Below are 20,500 nucleotides of genomic sequence, written 5' to 3' on the forward strand. Positions count from 1 at the left end.
GAAAAACCTGCACAGCCTTATAGATAAACCAAGAGGTAGGGGAGATTTTGATTTATCATTTTTTTTCTTCCTATCTTCACAACTCTGAGAGGCAGGCTGAGAAAACGATTGGCTGAAGGTCACACGGTGAGCTACTTGGTTGTCTGGGGAGTTCACCTAGGAGCAGCAGTGACGTAGGAGGTTAAGAGCTCGTGTATCTAATCTGGAGGAACCGGGTTTGATTCCCCGCTCTGCTGCCTGAGCTGTGGAGGCTTATCTGGGCAATTCAGATTAGCCTGTTCACTCCCACACACGCCAGCTGGGTGACCTTGGGCTAGTCACAGCTTCTCGGAGATCTCTCAGCCCCACCTACCTCACAGGGTGTTTGTTGTGAGGGGGGAAGGGCAAGGAGATTGTAAGCCCCTTTGAGTCTCCTGCAGGAGAGAAAGGGGGGATATAAATCCAAACTCTTCTTCTTCTTCTTCCCAATCCTAGACTATAACCCACTGGCTTTCCATTTTAATAACTACTCCATATGCTTTTCTTTTTTAAACCTGCTCTCTCCTTTTCTCCCATGTGTTTTGAACTGGCAAATAATTCCTGTTTAATTATGGGATTGGTACATGCCGAGCTGTGGTGTCCGTTCCCTCGTCTACTCAGTTCATACGTCGGAGCAAAGTTTGGTACTCCACTATGTGAGCGGAGAAACGCAGAGGTGGGTTCAGGGGGAATGACACAAAAAGGCGAGCAAGATTTAGGATCAAAAACTTAAAAACGGTTTGTATGTTGACGTCAAGGGTCTGGCACGAGCTCTTAGAAGACAGCGAAGGCTGAACTTGGCAGGGGCATGTCCTGGGGGGTTAACATTAATGATGCATGGCAGAAACTGCATTTCGGTGATCAAAAAGACAAACAATCATGCCCCGAGGGTTACCAGCTCCGGCTTGGGAAAGTCCTGGCGAGCTGGGGGTGGAAACTAGGGAGGGCGGGAACCTCAGCGGGGTATGACACCATGCGGCCCATCCTCCTTCAACTCCGCTGGGAGATCTTTCGGCCACGCTTGGAGGCTGGCAGCCACATGGCTTGCATGGCAGGTATCCAACACCTGTCCCCAAAACTTACTGGTCCTTGTTTCAGTAAAGAAGTGACCGGCTCCTGCTGCCCCTCCAAGGTATCGATTCCACTTGAAACGTACTGAAAGCTACCAGTGGGGGTTATAATTGCGTCTCTCGCTCGTTGCACACGCTTAAGAACAAAACCGAGGATAGCAGATGCCTTTTTACAGGAGATATTTGGGACTAGAACATGGGTGCCCCGTTAACACAGGCAGCGATTACTCATGAGATGCGAGTTCGGGTCTGGGAAGAAGTACTGCGTAATAGGATGGAGCAAAAATCCACAGGCTCTACTCCCGGTTCTTCCATTTAGCTCAGGGGTCTGCAACCTGTGGCTCTCCAGATGTTCATGGACTTCAATTCCCATCAGCCCCTGCCAGCATGGACTACAATGTTCACTCCAGGTGTCCATGGACTACAATTCCCATCAGCCCCTGCCACCATGGCCAATTGGAAATTTTAGTCCATGAACATCTGGAGAACCACAGGTTGCAGACCCCTGGGCTAGTCCCAATTGGGCATGCTGGCAGGGGCTGATGGGAATTGAAGTCCATGAACATCTGGAGAGCCACAAGTTGCAGACCCCTGATTTTGCTCCTATGATCTCTGAGAAGTCCCTTCACCTCTCCATGACTCTGTTTTCCAACGAGAAAATCCTCAGCAGCCTCCCAGGAGAGATGCACAGTTTGACTAATTAACGACGAGGAGGCACCTAGACGGCTCTTGGGGTTAAAGATGCTCTGTGGGAGCCCCGCAGCCAGAGTTCGCCGGGCCCAGCAACAGGGAGAACAAGAAAAGAAAAACACCAGCTCTGAAGTTTGGAAGCGGCTGCCGAAATGCTGGAACCGATTGCGAGATCACACAACAGAAATGGATCTCAGGAACAGATCCAAACAGCAGCCTGGTTAAATAACCATTGTTGGGTGCTCTTTACATAGTAACTTTTTCAATTATTTTTCATATAAATATTAACACAATAATACCAAGACTAACCCTATTCTAATAACCTGTTGATGAAAGTAATAAAGTACAATACATTTACATAAAGTGCCAGTGTCAATAAAACAAATCCATGTACAATTTTCATCGTTTCATTTGTAAAGTGTATATTCAAAAGTCCATATGAGACTTCAAATTGATGAGTTCCAAGAAATTTTTACATTTCCATTTTTTTGAAGTTTCATATGGACTTTTGAATATACGCTTTACAAATGAAATGATGAAAATTGTACATTGATTTGTTTTATTGACACTGGCACTTTATGTAAATGTATTGTACTTTATTACTTTCCTCAATAGGTTATTAGAATAGGGTTAAGAACATAAGAACTAGCCTGCTGGATCAGACCAGAGTCCATCTAGTCCAGCACTCTGCTACTCGTAGTGGCCCACCAGGTGCCTTTGGTAGCTCACATGCAGGAGGTGAAAGCAATGGTCTTCTGCTGCTGCTGCTCCTGAGCACCTGGTCTGCTAAGGCATTTGCAATCTCAGATCAAGGAGGATCAAGATTGGTAGCCATAAATCGACTTCTCCTCCATAAATCTGTCCAAACCCTTTTTAAAGCTATCCAGGTTAGAGGCCATCAGCTATCCAGGTTAGCGGCCATCACCACCTCCTGTGGCAGCATATTCCAAACACTAATCACACGTTGCGTGAAGAAGTGTTAGTAGGGTTAGTATTGGTATAATTGTGTTAATATTTATATGAAAAATAATTGAAAAAATAACTTTGTACAAATGTTGTTGGAATGATTTATGGCAATTGTCATATACACACAAGTCCAAGTTAGTGTGCCAATTTGGTTTGTTCATTCTTGTCATATTATACTTGGCACACTAATTTCAATCTTGTTTGCTCTTTACACAGTGACAATACCTGTCAGGGCTTGAGCGCACCAGCGTGGTGTGGTGGTTAAAAGTGGTGGACTGGACGCATTTCCCCACAGGAAGCCTGCTGAGTGACCTTGAGCTAGCCCAGGGGTCAGCAACCTGCGGCTCTCCAGGTGTTCATGGACTACAATTCCCATCAGCCCCTGCCAGCATGGCCAATTGGAAATTTTAGTTCTCTCTGAACTCTATCAGCAACTCCCATCTCACAAGGTGTCTGATGTGAGGAGAAGCTGCTTTGAGACGCCTTTTGGTTGAAAAAGGCGGGGTACGAATCCAAACTCCTTTCCTTCTCCTTCTTCCCGCTACAAGTTCTGAACCAGGAGGGTTATCGGGCACGCGAGGAGGCATGACCAAACCACGCTGGACTACAGAGTAGCCAGCCAAACCAGCCAAAAAAGCTCATCAACAGCTCATGCATACCCAAAAGGAAGATGACTCTGAATGCAAAACAATCCCCCCCCCCAATTTACATGTGGACAAAAAGCTTTTCACTACATATCTGTAATCAATACACACGGGTACAATTTTTACTAAAGAAACATAAGAATTGTGATCTCACAGATGCTGCTGCTAATGAAAATAATAATGTATTGTCGAAGGCTTTTGCGGCCGGAATCGCTGGGGTGCTGTGTGGTTTCCGGGCTGTATGGCCGTGTTCTAGCAGCATCCTCTCCTAACGTTTTGCCTGCATCTGTGACTGACATCTTCAGAAGATGCCAGCCACAGATGCAGGCGAAACGTTAGGAGAGAATGAAGAAGAAGAAGAAGAGTTTGGATTTATATCCCCCCTTTCTCTCCTGCAGGAGACTCAAAGGGGCTGACAATCTCCTTGCCCTTCCCCCCTCACAACAAACACCCTGTGAGGTGGGTGGGGCTGAGAGAGCTCCCAAAAGCTGTGACTGGCCCAAGGCCACCCAGTTGGCATGTGTGGGAGTGCCCAGGCTAATCTGAATTCCCCAGATAAGCCTCCACAACTCAAGCGGCAGAGCTGGGAATCAAACCCGGTTCCTCCAGATCAGAGTGCACCTGCTCTTAGCCACTGCTCTTAGCCACTACACCACTGCTGCTAGAACATGGCCGTACAGCCTGGAAACCACACAGCACCCCAAAAATAATGATGATGACAGTCCATCTGTAGCGACGGCAGACAAAAGGTACCATTTGTGGGACATTTAGTAGGAACCCACAATCTCTCAACGCTCGACTTTTTCCACTGTCCGTTCTACGAGGCTACTCAACTTCAGCTAACTCAGGGGTCTGCAACCTGCGGCTCTCCAGATGTTCATGGACTACAATTCCCTTCAGCCCCTGCCACCATGGCCAGTTTGTGGGACATTTAGTTGGGGCCCACAATCGCTCGACTTCAGCTAATAATTCAGGGGTCTGCGACCTGTTCATGCCCTTCACGATAAGTGTCCAGTGGTAGCTCTCCCCTGAGCTGGAGGACATCTCTCCGCCACGGGACCTTTTAAAGGGGTGTCCCCTACCTGGGCGGGTCCTAATTAGGAAGGTAGAATGTGTTGCAGTACCTTGCGGCCAGTGCGCTTCTCGGAAAGGTGCAACCTCCACGCGCCTTTGAATCAACCCACTGATGTCTACGTATTTCCCAGGTCTCGCTGCAAGGAAAAAGGGTTACGGCCGGGCACAAGCAGGATATAAGCATGCAGCATCATTCCTAGTACTGAGCATTGCTGCTAATTACTTTACCACCTTAAACCACTGCTAGTATTAACATTCTCTGTTAAAATCTGAGGCTTCTAAACAGGAGCAGCAGTGGCGTAGGAGGTTAAGAGCTCGTGTATCTCATCTGGAGGAACCGGGTTTGATTCCCCGCTCTGCCGCCTGAGCTGTGGAGGCTTATCTGGGGAAATCAGATTAGCCTGGACACTCCCACACACGCCAGCTGGGTGACCTTGGGCTAGTCACAGCTTCTCGGAGCTCTCTCAGCCCCACCTACCTCACAGGGTGTTTGTTGTGAGGGGGGAAGGGCAAGGAGATTGTCAGCCCCTTTGAGTCTCCGGCAGGAGAGAAAGGGGGGATATAAATCCAAACTCTTCTTCTCTTCTACTGAATTCACCACCCAGCTCTCCACCCGGTCGCACCTTTTTCTTATCCAAAGCAGCCCATGTTACTCAGAAAAAATCAACATGTGCACTGCAAATCGATTCTCTAACACAGACACACATTTCTGCACCTTAAATCCTGCATACAAGACCGCTTAAATCCTGCTGAGGTCAGCCGAGGAGGGAAACACAACTTACTGAGACATGCCTCTGAAGACGCCAGCCATAGATGCAGGCGGCAACGCTAAGAGCATAAACTACCAGACCACAGCCACACAGTCCGGAAACCCCACAATAGTCAATCAACCGCTGTTCTTTACATAACTCCATGCGTGGTTCTTTCTTTATTCTTTTCACATACCCTGTTTTCCCGAATATAAGACATCCCCGAAAAATAAGACATAGTAGAGGTTTTGCTGAAGTGCGAAATAGAAGGCATCCCCCGAAAGTAAGACATAGCAAAGTTTTTGTTTGGAAGCATGCCCGACGAACAGAACACAGAAAAATAAGACATCCCCTGAAAATAGCGCATCTTTGGGAGCAAAAATTAATATAAGACACTGTCTTATTTTCGGGGAAACATGGTAACTAGATTAAGACACAGACTTCCCGCTTCTATTTTCCACCTCCCCTCCCCTACAATTTTCCATATTTTCATCACCTTTAAAAAAAAAAAAACACCAAGGAGTGTGGTGCAGTGCCCATGATTCTCTCCCCCTCCAATTAACCTCACAACAACCTTGCAAGGTAGGTGAGAGAGAATAACGACCCCAAGAAAGGCTATAATCTCTCAAAGTCTAGCCTGGCAGAAGCCACTATGCAAAGAGGCAGTTTTCTTACCCACGGATTCATATCTTCCATTTATTCAGCTCCGTTGGCAGCCCGTGTGTTGCCGGGGCTCAGTTTAAGGCACCACCGGCTATCTTCATGGCCTTGGCCCCCGTTACCCTCCGCGAGAATAGCTTCACTCAAGTCAGCAGGGGCTTCGGAAAGTGTCAACCTGATAATGGGCAAATTTGACAACCGCTCCTCCAACTGCTTTCGACATTGTGGCTCCCGCTTTGAGGAATGACCTGCCCCAGGGGGTCAAGAAAACTTCCACTCTGCCGGCCTTCTGCAAGCGATGCAAAACTGAACTATTCGGGAGGGTTTCCTGTGCAGGTAACAGGGTCACACGGCACAAAACAGTCTTACAAAAATGTCTTCCTTGGACAAATGATTACAGCAGCGATTCCCAAACAGGGTTCCGTGGTACCCTGGGGTGCCGTGAGAATGTCCCAGGGGTACCGCGGCAACGCTACCGGCCCCCCTCACTTTTGCAGTGTCTCCCGCCAACAGTGGCGTATCTGCCTAGGGACAAGGGGTACTCCTTGTCCCCGGGCGCCACTCTTCTGGTCTCGTGGGGGGGGCGCAAAATCAGCCCCCCACGTGACCAGGAAGTCCTGCTATCTCCTCGTTTTCGCGTGCCTCAACCCCGTCCGTGGCACACAAAAAAGATGCTGCCTCCAAGCACCCTCAATCCCACCCTGGACTCCCCCCCTTCCCCCCCGCCCTGCCAGCTGGGCTCCCAGCCGGCAGCCTGCAGTCTCTTCTGACCTCCCCTCCAGGCAGGCCAGAAGAGATTGCAGTCCCGGCCTCGGACACCTTCTTTTATAAGCACTGAGGCCGGGGGTGGGGCTTGGGGAGCAGAAAGTCCCACCCCTTCCTGCTCCCCAAGCCCCACCCCCAACCTGGGGGCATCAGGGGCGGAGGGGGGGCAGAGGCTGGGGACAATTTGTCTCCAGGCGCCATATACCCCTGGAACGCCTCTGCCCGCCGGCACCAGCAAGGATATGGAGCTGGCCCAGGAGGTAGGGCCTGCCGCAAGGTCAGCAGCCAATTCCCACCCACACACTTCCCACCCACCCCCACCCTGGGAGGGGAAGGTGGGGTGGTGGTGGTGGCAAGCAGGGGCACTGGGAGGGGAAGGTGGGGGGGAGGATGGCAGGGGTACCGTGAGAGATGAAGAGTGAGGTCAAGGGCACCGTAACAGCGAAAAGGTTGGAAAACACTGGATTACGGAGTGCCGTCTGTACTGCTGTGCTGAGCTTATTGTAAGCAGGATCTCAGTCTGTAATTTCTGTACTGCCTAATGTGTTGTGTGGACACTTATGCTCCGCTTCAGTTCTTTCTGGTGGCTCCAGACTTCTAAAATCCTAATGCATCAGTTATTCGATGTGCCTTTTGAGACTGTACTGGCTCACTACATGTAATCCCATCTTGAGTCCCTGTGGGAAAGGTGGACTATGAATGAATGAATGAATGAATGAATGAATGAATGAATGGACATACAAACTGGCTGTTGGTAAAAAATAAGAAGAGTTGCATTTATACCCTGCTTTTCTCGACTGCAAGGAGTCTCAAAATGGCTTACAACCGTTGTGGCGAACCTTTGGCACTCCAGACTTTATGGACTACAATTCCCATCATCCCTTGCCAGCATGGTCAATTGGCTGTGCTGGCATGGGCTGATGGGAATTGTAGTCCATAACATCTGGAGTGCCAAAGGTTCGCCACCACTGGCTTACAACCTCCTTCTCCTCTCCACAACAGATACTTTGGGAGGCAGGTGGGGCTGAGAGAGTTCAGAGATAGCTGTGACTAGCCCAAGGTCACCCGGCAGGCTTCATGCGGAGGAGCAGGGAATTGAACCCGGCACTCCAGATTAGAGCGCACCGCTTTTAACCACTGCATCCCACTCGTTCTACATAAGGATGTACTGGAGTGCTTTTCTAAAGGAACTTTAAAGAAATTTTAAATGTTTGCAAAATCTTCACAAAGTAATAAAACAATTCTCTGAAACGTGGATAAACTGGGAGCTGGATGACTCAATGGGGGAAAACTGGAGATGAACTCTGCAGATGTCCTCCAAAGCAAACTTTCACAACAGCCTTTGCCACACGTACACTTCTGTGGCCAACCCAGACAAAAATGGCTGTCAGAGACTTTCATGCTGCTTTAGAACCCAAGGAAAATATCAGCAGCTTTCTTTCTTTTTTTCTTTGTTCAGGACAATTTCATCCCCTTTTCCATTCTGGCTGCAACGTTAGCTGAAATGGACGAAAGGCCAAGGAGGCCGGCGGCCTAACTTCGATGGCAGCAAAATCAGGAATAAAAACACAGAACCTATTTTAGCCCCAGCCAATACAGGGAACGTGTCGTGCCGAAAGGACACAGACTATGCACAAAGTGAAGGGACCCGTTCCGGAGTCTGGCGAGACCCACGGTTTAGGGCTTTGCTTTGGTTAAGCAAGCGTGGTGTAGCAGTTAAGAGCAGGTGGACAGTAATCTGGAGAACCGGGCTTGATTCCCCTCTCCTTCACGTGAGCAGCGGACTCTTATCTTGTTTCCCCGCTCCTCCACATGAAGCCTGCTGGGTGACCTTGGGTTAGTCACAGTTCTCTCTGAACTCTCTCAGCCTCACCTAACTCACCAGGTGTCTGTTGTGGGAAGAGGAAGGGAAAGGAGCTTGTAAGCCACTTTGAGATGCTTTAAAGGTAGAGAAAAGTGGGGTATAAATCCAAACGCCTCTTCTTAATAAACACCTCTTCCCAGGCCACGGTATATATTTCATAAGAACATAAGAACAAGCCAGCTGAATCAGACCAGAGTCCATCTAGTCCAGCTCTCTGCTACTCGCAGTGGCCCACCAGGTGCCTTTGGAGCTCACGTGCAGGAGGTGAAAGCAATGGCTTTCTGTGGCTGTTGCTCCCGAGCACCTGGACTGCTAAGGCATTTGCAATCTCAGATCAAAGAGGATCAAGATTGGTAGCCATAGATCGACTTCTCCTCCATCAATCTGTCCAAGCCCCTTTTCAAGCTATCCAGGTTAGTGGCCATCACCACCTCCTGTGGCAGCATATTCCAAACACCAATCACACGTTGTGTGAAGAAGTGTTTCCTTTTATTAGTCCTAATTCTTCCCCCCAGCATTTTCAATGAATGCCCCCTGGTTCTAGTATTGTGAGAAAGAGAGAACAATTTCTCTCTGTCAACATTTTCTACCCCATGCATCATTTTATAGACTTCAATCATTTCCCCCCTCAGATGTCTCCTCTCCAAACGAAAGAGTCCCAAACGCTGCAGCCTCTCCTCATAAGGAAGGGGCTCCAATCCCTCAATCATCCTCGTTGCCCTTCTCTGCACTTTTTCTATCTCTTTGATATCCTTTTTGAGATGTGGCGACCAGAACTGAACACAGTACTCCAAACACAGTATTTCCCTGTGGTATGATCAACAGCACACACACAAACAGGGCCAGGCATGGTTTCTGTTGGGGGGTGTGTGTGTGTGTGTGTGTGAGTGTGTGAGGTGTGTGTGTGGGTTGTGCAAGTGTGAGTGTGTGTGTGTAAGAGAGATAGGGAGAGGGAGAGAGGGAGGACAGGCAAGACAGTTCCCAGAATCCCTCTCTTCTGAATGGCAAGCAGGTCGTCTCTTCGTATCCCTCCCCTCCCCAGGGGTCTGCAATTCTTCCTCTCTCTAACCTGACTGGCTCCAGCTTTCCCCGCAGCATCCTTGGCCTGGGCCATCTGGACATAACATGGCAGCCTCTTCTAGACAAAGCAGTGGAGCATCTCAAGAGGGATCACCATGATATCCTTTACATTTTTCGCAGAGATCTGCCGCTGCTCCGAAGCAGAGCAGAGCACGATAACATCGAGGCAATACAAGGTGCGTACGTTCGCATCAAAGCATACGAGAGAAGTCGACTCAGAAGAATAAAGGCAGCGCGCGCGTGTTGAAGGGGCGCTCCTTATCCATTCAATTTGAACGAAGCAGAAGGCAAGCCCCCCCCCCCATTCATACTGCTGCATTCTGAGCAGAAATTTAAGTCCTATTTAACTGTCTCTTTACTTGCAATAGGCCACTCTCTGTTAACTGATTAAACCAGTGAAAAAAGGCTGTGTATCATTTGTGCACTTAAAAGTTTTCATTTTTGTTCCCCCTCCCGACAATAGATGGGCTTATCAATAAGCGGGCAGTCGGTCAATCCGCTGCCCCCACTTCGAGGTCCCCTGCCCCTGATCTTGCTGCCACAAGCAAATATTTCTCCCATCATCCCAGCTGGATTTGCTGCATTGCCTATGCGCACCCAAAATACAACTGCTCACTCAGACTTTGGAAATAATCTTGAACAGAAGTATCTGGGAAAGCTGCAAGACAGACACTTCCACGAAAACCTGTAAGCATCTATGGCAGTGGAGGCGAACCTATGGCACTCCAGATGTTCATGGACTACAATTCCCATCAGCCCCTGCCAGCACGCCCATAGGTTCGCCACCACGGATCTATGGTATGTTGAGGTGGGGGGAAACTAGAATAATCAAAATGCTGCTTCTATTGCCGGGGGGACGGGACAGACTCACTCAATCTTCCATAGCAGTGATGGCGAACCTTTTCGAGACCGAGTGCCCAAATTGCAACCCAAAACCCACTTATTTATCGCAAAGTGCCAACACGGCAATTTAACCTGAATACTGAGATTTTAGTGTCAAAAAAATGGTTGGCTCCGAGGCACACGTCACTCGGGAGTAAGCTGGGTGAAGCAACCGTGCAACGCTTCGAATGGGTGAATCACGACCCTAGCAGGGTTTACTCAGAAGCAAGACCCATTGCCAGCAACTGAGCTTACTCCCAGGTAAAGGATCATGCCCAAGCTAGCCTAGATATGTTTGTGTGGGGGGTGTGTGTGATTTTCTGCCTCCCCCACATGATGAACTCTGTGCACATGTGCCCACAGAAAGGGTTCTGAGTGCCACTGTTCGCCATCACTGTTCTATATTCTTTCATGCCCATGTGAATTATTTTTTTATTTCAAAGCACTGAAAACTTTAACAAAAGAGGAGGTATCAAAATCTCAAGACGACTTGTGAGTAAGCGGTTTCAGGGCAGCATCCAAGATCGTGGAAAAGGGGAAGAAAAACCAGAGCCAAGAACGGGACTCTTATTTTCCAAGTGATGGTTTGCTAAATTTGGAAGAAATTAAGACGAAGACTTTTTTAAAAAAGCTTTTTGTAGTATAACCCAGATTCTAAGGAAGAAAAAAAAATGTTCCTCTGTCCTCGCTTTTCTTTTTGCAACCAATGTCATTTCTCCTCTTTTTATTTATCAGAACAGAGGAGAACATATTTTTGGCAAAAGGGATGTTTAAATGTTTCTGTAACAGCTGTGCAAATGCAGACCGAATTGACTGTAATAATATTAGGCGCTGAGCTACGGTTTCTTTCGCAGCTCCTCATTCTGCTCAAAGCAGAGGGAAGCTCGCTGCCAACGGTAGTTCCAACTCGATTTATTAGGCGATAACACTAGATGGTGAAGTTTTTGGAATTCGTACACACGCTCTCTTGTGAAACTGGGAATCGGCAACGTGAAGGCTTCCTAGTGGCACAATCGGCAGCGGGTGGAGGAGATACTAAAGCCACATTCTCCAGTTTGTTTACTGGTTCTAAAAAAACCCTAGAATTGAAGAAAAATGCACAGCCGTGGATCATAACTGGCACTTGGTGCCCTCTGCCGCTATGGAAATTTTAGACATTCCGCAGCAACGGCTAACTCCTTCGAAGTTGCTAGAAGCAGGCAGACAGGCGACCAAGCAAGCAAGGATGCCCAGATATTCCAAACTCTCTGGCCCCTTCCGCACACGCAAAATAATGCGTTTTCAAACCACTTTCACAACTGTTTGCAAGTGGATTTTGCCATTCCGCACAGCTTCAGAGAGCACTGAAAGCAGTTTGAAAGTGCATTATTCTGCATGTGCGGAATGAGCCTCTGTCTTCTTGCATTTGCGCCAGTAACCAGCAATAGATAGAATGGCATGAAAGAACTTGACACAATGCTACCCTGTTTCCCCGAATATAAGACATCCCCAGAAAATAAGACGTAGTAGAGGTTTTGCTAAAGTGCGAAATATAAGGCATCCCCCAAAAGTAAGACATAGCAAAGTTTTTGTTTGGAAGCATGCCCGACGAACAGAACACAGAAATATAAGACATCCCCTGAAAATAAGACATAGCGCATCTTTGGGAGCAAAAATTAATATAAGACATTGTCTTATTTTCGGGGGAAACACGGTATTACAGAGACTTCTCAGGAAGAAACTCTGTTCCCACACAAGTATGGCAAATTAGAAGTGAAATAATTTAACCAAAAGGATGGAAAGTCACAAGAAGAACCAAGACTCCAGAAGGGATACAGAAAGGGTTAGCTGTCGGATGCTCTTCTATGCTGAAAGAGAAAGCACTACCTAACAGCGAGCTGAAGAGCTTGAAGTCTGCGCAGCGTCACGCTTCCTCGGGGTCTGGTGACCAAGACATCCTTGGAAATAACTTTGGAAACCCACACTTCCAAAAATCAACATTTCCCTACATCACAGAAGCAACTCTTTCTTTAATAACAAGATGCTCATCGTACGTTCCTCCTTACTTGAAACAATAAAGGTAAACCTACCCTGTTTCACCGAATATAAGACATCCCCTGAAAATAAGACATAGTAGAGGTTTTGCTGAAGTGCAAAATATAAGGCATCCCCCGAAAGTAAGATGTAGCAAAGTTTTTGTTTGGAAGCATGCCCTACGAACAGAACACAGAAAAATAAGACATCCCCTGAAAATAAGACATAGCGCATCTTTGGGAGCAAAAATTAATATAAGACACTGACTTATTTTCCGGGAAACACGGTAGGTGATTTCCATGCCTGTGGAATTAGAGGCTGCAGTTACAACACACTATGTATCAACACAGGAATTTGTCTGTAAGGCAACATGCTGAACACTTAGAGCAGGTCTACTCTAAAGCAGGTATACTCAAGTTGGTACTATGGGGCTAATGCAGGGGTCTGCAACCGGTGGCCAATTGGCCATGCTGGCAGGGGCTGATGGAATTTGTAGTCCATGAACATCTGGAGAGCCATAGCTTGCAGACCCCTGGGTTAATGCCAGGAACACGTTCCTAGGACTGCACAGTCAGGTACTTTTCAGGCATGGCTTTCCACTCCAGGTAGGATGCAGGGCCCAAGAGCCTATCTCTTGAAATCTAATGGCTTGTTGCGTGGTATAAATCACCAAAGATGGCTGACAGGAGCCGACAGCTACATCTGAAAGGCAAGAGGGGGAAATAGCTTCATTTGACGCTGCAGTCTGCAGCGTGCTCGGTTTGGCACACCTGAGCAGGTTTGGTCTCACTCACTTAGTGGGAAAAGGGTGGTTTGTGTTTGTGGCCTCGGGACAGGCAACTCTTCCAGGACAGATCAGAACATGCTAAAAGAACCTTTTCATAGCTGAAGTGAGAGTTTACCATTGAAGCCCACTGGACTCACTATTTTATCCAAGCGTCAAGAAGTCTACCATTATCCAAGTGTCAAGAAGACCACTAACTGACATGAGGCCTGCTACCTTCAGCTACCACTCAGGGTAGAATACAGAAAGTGCCTTTTAATGAAAGATTTTGTCCCTGCAGTTCAGCTTACGAAGAATCAATCCAATGCGGGATATTACACTGCCCGTTACACAGTTTAGCCAGGAACAAATATCTAAACCCGTGGCTAAAACCCCCCATTGATAACACTGATCTGTCAATTGTGGTAACGATGCTGGATTGTGGTTCTGCAAGTGTGTTGGAAGCACTGGCTAACTTTTTGTGCTCTGTCATCAGCAAACGGTTATAACTGTACTGGAGATTATATCATTACACTGAGGTTGCCACTGTTGATGGTATATTGCTGCTGTTGTTTTAATTATGCCATTAAAGGTTATTTTATTATTATTATTATTATTATTATTATTATTATTATTATTATTATTATTATTATTATTATTATTATTACTACGACGACGACGACGACGACGACGACGACGACGACGACGACGACGATGAAGCCTGCTATTGAAAAGATGGGGGGTGGGAGTTGGGAGAGAAGGCAGAAAACCTACTGGGTCCATATGTGAACTTTTGGGTATACTGAAGAGGATCAAGCCTAGCGTGATCTCATCAGATCTCAGAAACTTGGTGTCATGATGGCGCTGTTTGGGGGGGGGGGGTCGCTTTTGCAGGTGCTGGGTTATCCCTTCTGGCTGTGGCCTTGGGAGTTCTGCGGCTGGGAAGAGGCTCCAGGCCGGACAATGCGAACTGTCTGCTTCTCATGTGGGGGTGGGGACCTCACACTCCTCTTATCAAGAGTTTGGCGTGGTTTTCGCCAGAACTCTCTTTCTATGTTCCTGACATGTCTTCAACAAAAGCCAATCAAGTGATTTATTGTCCAAACAGGGAGTCTGACACTTTGGCCGTTTCCGCACAGCCACGATGGGGGTTGGGTCGGCATACATGACGCCGACCCAACCCCCCTGGGACCGTTCGCACGAATGGTCCCAGAAACTACCGGGATGACGGCGCCACACTGCGCCGTCGCCCGATCAACTTACCGTCTCTGTGGCCGTCCAGTGCATTGCTGAGGCCAGGGGACACGCTCCCCTGCCCTGCGCAACCACTCCGGAGTCGCAGGGCAGGGGGGGGCGTGTCCCCAGGCCTCAGCGACACACCGGACGGCCGTAGATGGTAAGTTGATGGGGAACGGAGGGAGGGATGGCGCATGTGAACGGCAGCGGCTGGAAGCCACCGTTTTTCAAAAACCTCGCTGGGGAAACGAGGTGGGAAAATGGCGGCTTTGCGCAGCTTGGGGAGAGCGAGGGCGGCACGGCTGCGCAGCAGCTGGGCCCCCCGTGCGAACAGCTCCCTGGGGATGGCGTTTTTGCTGTCCCCAGGGCGCTGTTTACGGCCCGTGCGGAAAGGGCCTTAGTTGGGTCAACCCTGGTTAGTACTTGGACACGAAGCCACCAAGGAAGTCCCAAGTTGCTCGGCAGACATAGGCAGTAGCAAACCACCTCCAAACATCTGTTTTCTTGAAACCACGTAGTGGGGTGGCTGCCATACGTCTGCCGCACCTTGACTGAACTCTACACACACACACAAAACAAATCTTAGCTCTCGTATCCTTACCGCTGATGGAAGATGAATACCTGGCCAGTTTCCTCCTGGACATCTGAGTAGCCTGCTCTTTCCTTTCTGTCCCTGAAGTATCTGATCAGCTGCCTTCCCTTTGCTTCTTCTCCTTGCTAAACAAAAAGATACCCACCTGGGCAAAGTTGCCCCTTACAAATTATTATCCAGTGGTAAAGGCAGACTGGTGATAATGGACTCTTCCACACATCACAAAGTTATCCCTTCTGTACCTGGCCAATCTGGAGACTGAAGCCGCCAGTTCCGTGACATCAGTAATGCAGGCCAGCAGGCTTGTTCAAGAAGGAGGAGGAGGAGGAGGCGGAGGAGGAGGAGGAGGCGGAGGAGGAGGCGGCGGCGGCGGAAGCGGAGGAGGAAGAGGAAGAAGAGTTTGGATTTATATCCCCCCTTTCTCTCCTGTAGGAGACTCAAAGGGGCTGACAATCTCCTTGCCCTCCCCCGTCACAACAAACACCCTGTGAGGTCGGTGGGGCTGAGAGAGCTCCGAGAAGCTGTGACTAGCCCAAGGTCACCCAGCTGGCGTGTGTGGGAGTGTACAGGCTAGTCTGAATTCCCCAGATAAACCTCCACAGCTCAGGCAGCAGAGCTGGGAATCAAACCCGGTTCCTCCAGATTAGATACACAAGCTCTTAACCTCCTACGCCACTGCTGAGAGGCAGACAAAACATGTAACCCACCATACAATCACTCCACACTGGGCCATGGAGAGAAATGCATCTCGTTGCAACATACCTATGAAGATGCCAACCATAAATGCAAAAAATGCCAGACCACAGCCACACAGCCCGGAAAACTCACAACATGCAATCCCATTAATGTTGCCATGTTTCAACAGGAAACGTAAAGTCTTAATTTTCACACAAGTCGCTTTAAATTCTACTGCAGGAAGGCAGCTAATAAAATCAATGAATTATCAGTCCCGCTAAAAGCAAAGTTAAGTATCGATGTAAATGTCTGACAGGTGCAATTTTCTGTCACTGACAGGAGACCAAGACCAGTGGCGTAGCGATAACGGGACAGGGTGGGGCATCTGCCCCGGGCGCCTGCCACTGGGATCACGTGGGGGGGCAGAAATCGCTCCCCACACCCCTCCCCCTTCTCCTCTCACCCCGCCCCACCAGCCAGGCCCCGGGAGATGGAGTAGGCTGTTTTTTCAGCCAGCTACCAGCTAAAATAAAGTAAGTGGGCAGAGGCGGGGCTCCATGGGGGAGGGCTCCACAGGGAAGGGGCCCCCACACCCTTCACCATTCCCCCCTCACCCTGCCCCACCAGCCAGGCCCCAGCAGCTGGAGCAGGCTGTTTTTTCAGCTGGCTGAAATAAAGTAAATGCGGGGCTCTGAAGGGGGCAGGGCTCCATGGGGGGGCTCCGCAAGGGGACGGGGACCCGTGGGGGGCGGGGCCTGGGCACCATTTTTCCCCGGGCTCCATTTCTCCCTCTGTACACCCCTAACCAAGATGTCATGCAATTAGCAGCACAGAGCGCTCCAAGATAGCACAGCAGATCTCTAACTGGCCCAGTCGTTCCTGCCTTGACGTAGCATTGTAGCGGGAGACGCGATCTCTACTGCTTATTTCAATGCCAGGCCTGCTGAATTTGTTCACATCGGGCTGCGGCGGAAAGCAGAGAAACAAGGCTCCAGAGGAGTGGACGTGGAGTCAAGCTACCTGTTTGCAGCGGCAGGTCTCGGGTTATATAAGTAACATCACTCAGCACGGCAGCAAAAATACTGGAGGAGGGGAGATATTTCCCAGTAGCTAGACTGAGCTATTGTATAACGTGAGAGCTGTTGTTGAACGTCGGACTGGCAGGAAACTCGCCCTCTGCATCATGGTGTAAATGTGAATGTGGAATTGCTTTTATGTTTGGAGGTTGCAGCTTTACCACAGTCTAGGTTTGATGCAATACACCAAAGAACATGGCTGAACCTCAGCTGATCAAAGTATTCCAATATATGATTTCACCTCTATGTTGGAAACGTGGGGAAGCACAAGGGACTTTTCAACATTTATGGTGGTCATGTAAGAGGGTAAAGAAATATTGGGCAGATTACCTATTTTCACTGTAAGGTAACTAGCAGTTAGGTAATTTCTCTGTTAATGTATTGAAAATTCTACGGAAAGGAGAAGTCTCCTACATATTTTAATTTATTCATTATCTTTCTATATTTTTTCTTTCTCTTTTTCTTTTCCTCTCCCTTTTTTTTCCTTCATAATAAGTTAAGAAATGTTCAAGAAACTAAAGGATGACCCTTCGGGGTTCGAATATACTATATGTACTATGTAGGAATGAGATATACAGTATTATAGCACTAGATTTGCTTGCCAATCTAATGTACGACAAGGGCATGCTTGTTCATACCCCATTATGTTCTTAGTGTGTTTATTTCTATTCTTTGTCTATGTCTCTTTTTGCATTTTAAACAATAAAACATTTATTATTTTTAAAAAAAGAAATATTGGGCAGAGATCCATTCGCAGATCGTTGATATAACTAAAATTCAGTTTAAAAAAAAACTATGGGGACTTATCTGCTGGGTCCAGCTATGTCGAAAGTAAGATTTCCTTTTCACTGTAAACATTTGATATTCCATATGCTCTCCGCAGCAAGGATAGTCCTAGCACAACAATGGAAGTCAGAAAAGATACCGGATCTGGAAGACTGGAGAAATTAAGTCCAAAGACTATATAATGGACAAAGACATATATAATGGACAAAATATCTTTTAACCTTAAAGGAAAGTCAACTGATGAATATTACCAAACTTGGCTGCCGTGGATTAGTTATGTAATTAAAGTATATAAAATGTCGTCCCACTTACTATATGCTTAGGTAATTTAATTACCTTCTTAATTGTAGTTGTAGTTTTATGTGTTGCGTTTTTTCCTGACTATTGTTCTTAGATGTAAGAATTAGAAAAATTAGTTGCTTTATGAACCTATGAAAGAAATGTAGAGGGGAAGCCAGGGTACAGTTTCTAGGGAAATGAAGGAGGGAGGGAGGGGGAGGAAAGGGGGAGGAGAAATCATACTAGATGAGTAGCAAAGCAAATGTATTAGTTCAGTTTATATTATTACACATCCTTATTGTTTTTTCTCAAGTACGACAATTTTGCGCTCTCAAACTTTGATGCATTGATGTATAAATCCCTCAACTTTCTGGAAAAGCAATAAAATTTTAGTTTAAAAAAAGTATTCCAATATATGCACTGGAAGAGAAACAAAAAAGCTTAACGGACCCACGGAGCACAATGGTTGAGAGTGGAGGGCCTTGACTCTGGAGAACTCGGTTCGGTTCCCATTCCTCCACATGAAGCCTGCTGGGTGACCTTGGGCCAGTCACAGTACTCTCAGAGCTCTCAGCCCACGTGGAGGCTGGCAACGGCAAACCACCTCTGAACATCTTGGCCCTGAAAAACTGCTGGGTTCATCGTATGTCAGTTGACAGCACATGCACCGTGGAGCTACAGAGTCCTTCATTCATTTGCAGAGTTTGTGGAAAGTTTCCCTGGCACATTTTATCTGTGTTAAGAAGCTGGCAGAAGGAGCCGGGATAGGTGGTGGTAAATATAATGTGATTTCTACGTACCAGATGTGACTGAGGCAGGTTTTTTCTCCCTTACGCACTTGTTCATGTTGTAAGGGCTCCTGCTGCTGTTCTGGTGCTAAAATACATCTGTTGTTTTTCCTAAGTCAAGCGACGGCACGCCGTTGGAAGAGCTACAATCTGAGCAACAGGAGCAGCTGGTGCTACCTTTGTTGCTACCTACAATCTGAGCAACAGGAGCAGCAGTGGCGTAGGAGGCTAAGAGCTCGTGTATCTAATCTGGAGGAACCGGGTTTGATTCCCCGCTCTGCCGCCTCAGCTGTGGAGGCTTATCTGGGGAGTTCAGATTAGCCTGGGCACTCCCACACACGCCAGCTGGGTGACCTTGGGCTAGTCACAGCTTCTCGGAGCTCTCTCAGCCCCACCTACCTCACAGGGTGTTTGTTGTGAGGGGGGAAGGGCAAGGAGATTGTCAGCCCCTTTGAGTCTCCTGCAGGAGAGAAAGAGGGGATATAAATCCAAACTCTTCTTCTTCTTCTTCTTCTACATTCACACACGACAAGACACATTCAACACCAACTCTTCTTCCAATACCAGGTTTCTTGAGGCCAGTTACGCAACTTCCTTTTTTTCTCCCTTCCCTTTTCTCTTAACCAACAAGATTGGTTAAAAGAAAACCAATTGGCCATGCTGGCAGGGACTGATGGGATTTGTAGTCCATGAACATCTGGAGAGCCGCAGGTTGCAGACCCCATTAGACAGTGTTAATTCTACAAAGGGCTTCCCGCCCGAGCACAAACTGAGCAAGCCGACTATAACCCGAGCGCCGCCCCATCTTGTATTTGATTATTTTTACACGGCGCGCAAACAAAAAATCAGTCTGGAAACGCGTTATTGCTCTGAGGCAGAGCAAAAGGTGGGATTCGCACTGGTTCTTCACTGCAGAGTTGTCCATATAACATGGCAAAGGAAAAGAACAGCCTCACTCACGGAGGAGGATAAATTCAGGTGGGTAGCCGGGCTGGTCTCAAGCACAGAGAAATGGCTGAGTTCAGGTCCCCTTGAGAAGAAGAAGAGTTTGGATTTATATCCCCCCTTTCTCTCCTGTAGGAGACGCAAAGGGGCTGACAATCGCTTTGCCCTTCCCCCCTCACAACAAACACCCTGTGAGGTAGGTGGGGCTGAGAGAGCTCCGAGAAGCTGTGACTAGCCCAAGGTCACCCAGCTGGCGTGTGTGGGAGTGCCCAGGCTAATCTGAATTCCCCAGATAAGCCTCCACAGCTCAGGCGGCAGAGCTGGGAATCAAACCCGGTTCCTCCAGATTAGATTAGATACACGAGCTCTTAACCTCCTACACCACTGCTGCATAGTTTTATTCTTTGATATAAGCTTTCATGCACACGCAAAAACTCTAAAGCAGCATTTCCCAAATGGTGCGTTGTGTGACCCGTCACCAGGTCACAAAAGCAAAATGCTGGGTCACCTAATGTCCGGGGCTGGGGCCGCCCACCCCACCCTCATCTTTGCTCGGAGGGCACCACCCACCTGGAGCCGAACCAGCCGGGACGATACCGCAGCTTCGGAGCTTTGCCCTGGCCAGCCAGCCATCCAGAAAGGAGCCGGGGGCAGAGCCACAGCTCGTGGCAGACACTGGTACCGCGAGGGAGGTGGGGACGAAAGCAGCAACCCGGGGACCCTCCCTGATGCTTCTGCATGCAGATGAGGCCCAGCGCAGGGTGGGGTTTGCCCCTGGCAAGCCAGCATGGGCAGACGCCATGGCTTGCTGACATTCAAATTTGTTTTATTTTACTAAGAAATAGGCCATATTATTATTATTAATAAAGAGGTATTAAAATAACC

The 20,500-nt window shown here is 48.2% G+C and overlaps 1 protein-coding gene across 4 annotated transcripts in view; it reads right to left on the reverse strand.

Moving 5' to 3' along the window:
- The window catches only part of BICRA (BRD4 interacting chromatin remodeling complex associated protein), an 83,237-nt gene that overhangs the window by 35,616 nt on the left and 27,121 nt on the right, over positions 1-20,500 (reverse strand). Inside the window, exon 1 of one of the 4 annotated variants that reach the window (XM_048499119.1) lies at positions 4,513-4,529. The exons of the other annotated variants lie outside the window; for them this stretch is intronic. The gene's annotated coding sequence lies outside the window, so the exon portion shown is untranslated. Of the gene's footprint in view, positions 1-4,512; positions 4,530-20,500 lie in introns of those variants that run through there. 4 annotated transcript variants of the gene reach the window in all.

The sequence above is a fragment of the Sphaerodactylus townsendi genome, linkage group LG06, assembly GCF_021028975.2.
Source record: "Sphaerodactylus townsendi isolate TG3544 linkage group LG06, MPM_Stown_v2.3, whole genome shotgun sequence".
NCBI lineage: Eukaryota > Metazoa > Chordata > Lepidosauria > Squamata > Sphaerodactylidae > Sphaerodactylus > Sphaerodactylus townsendi.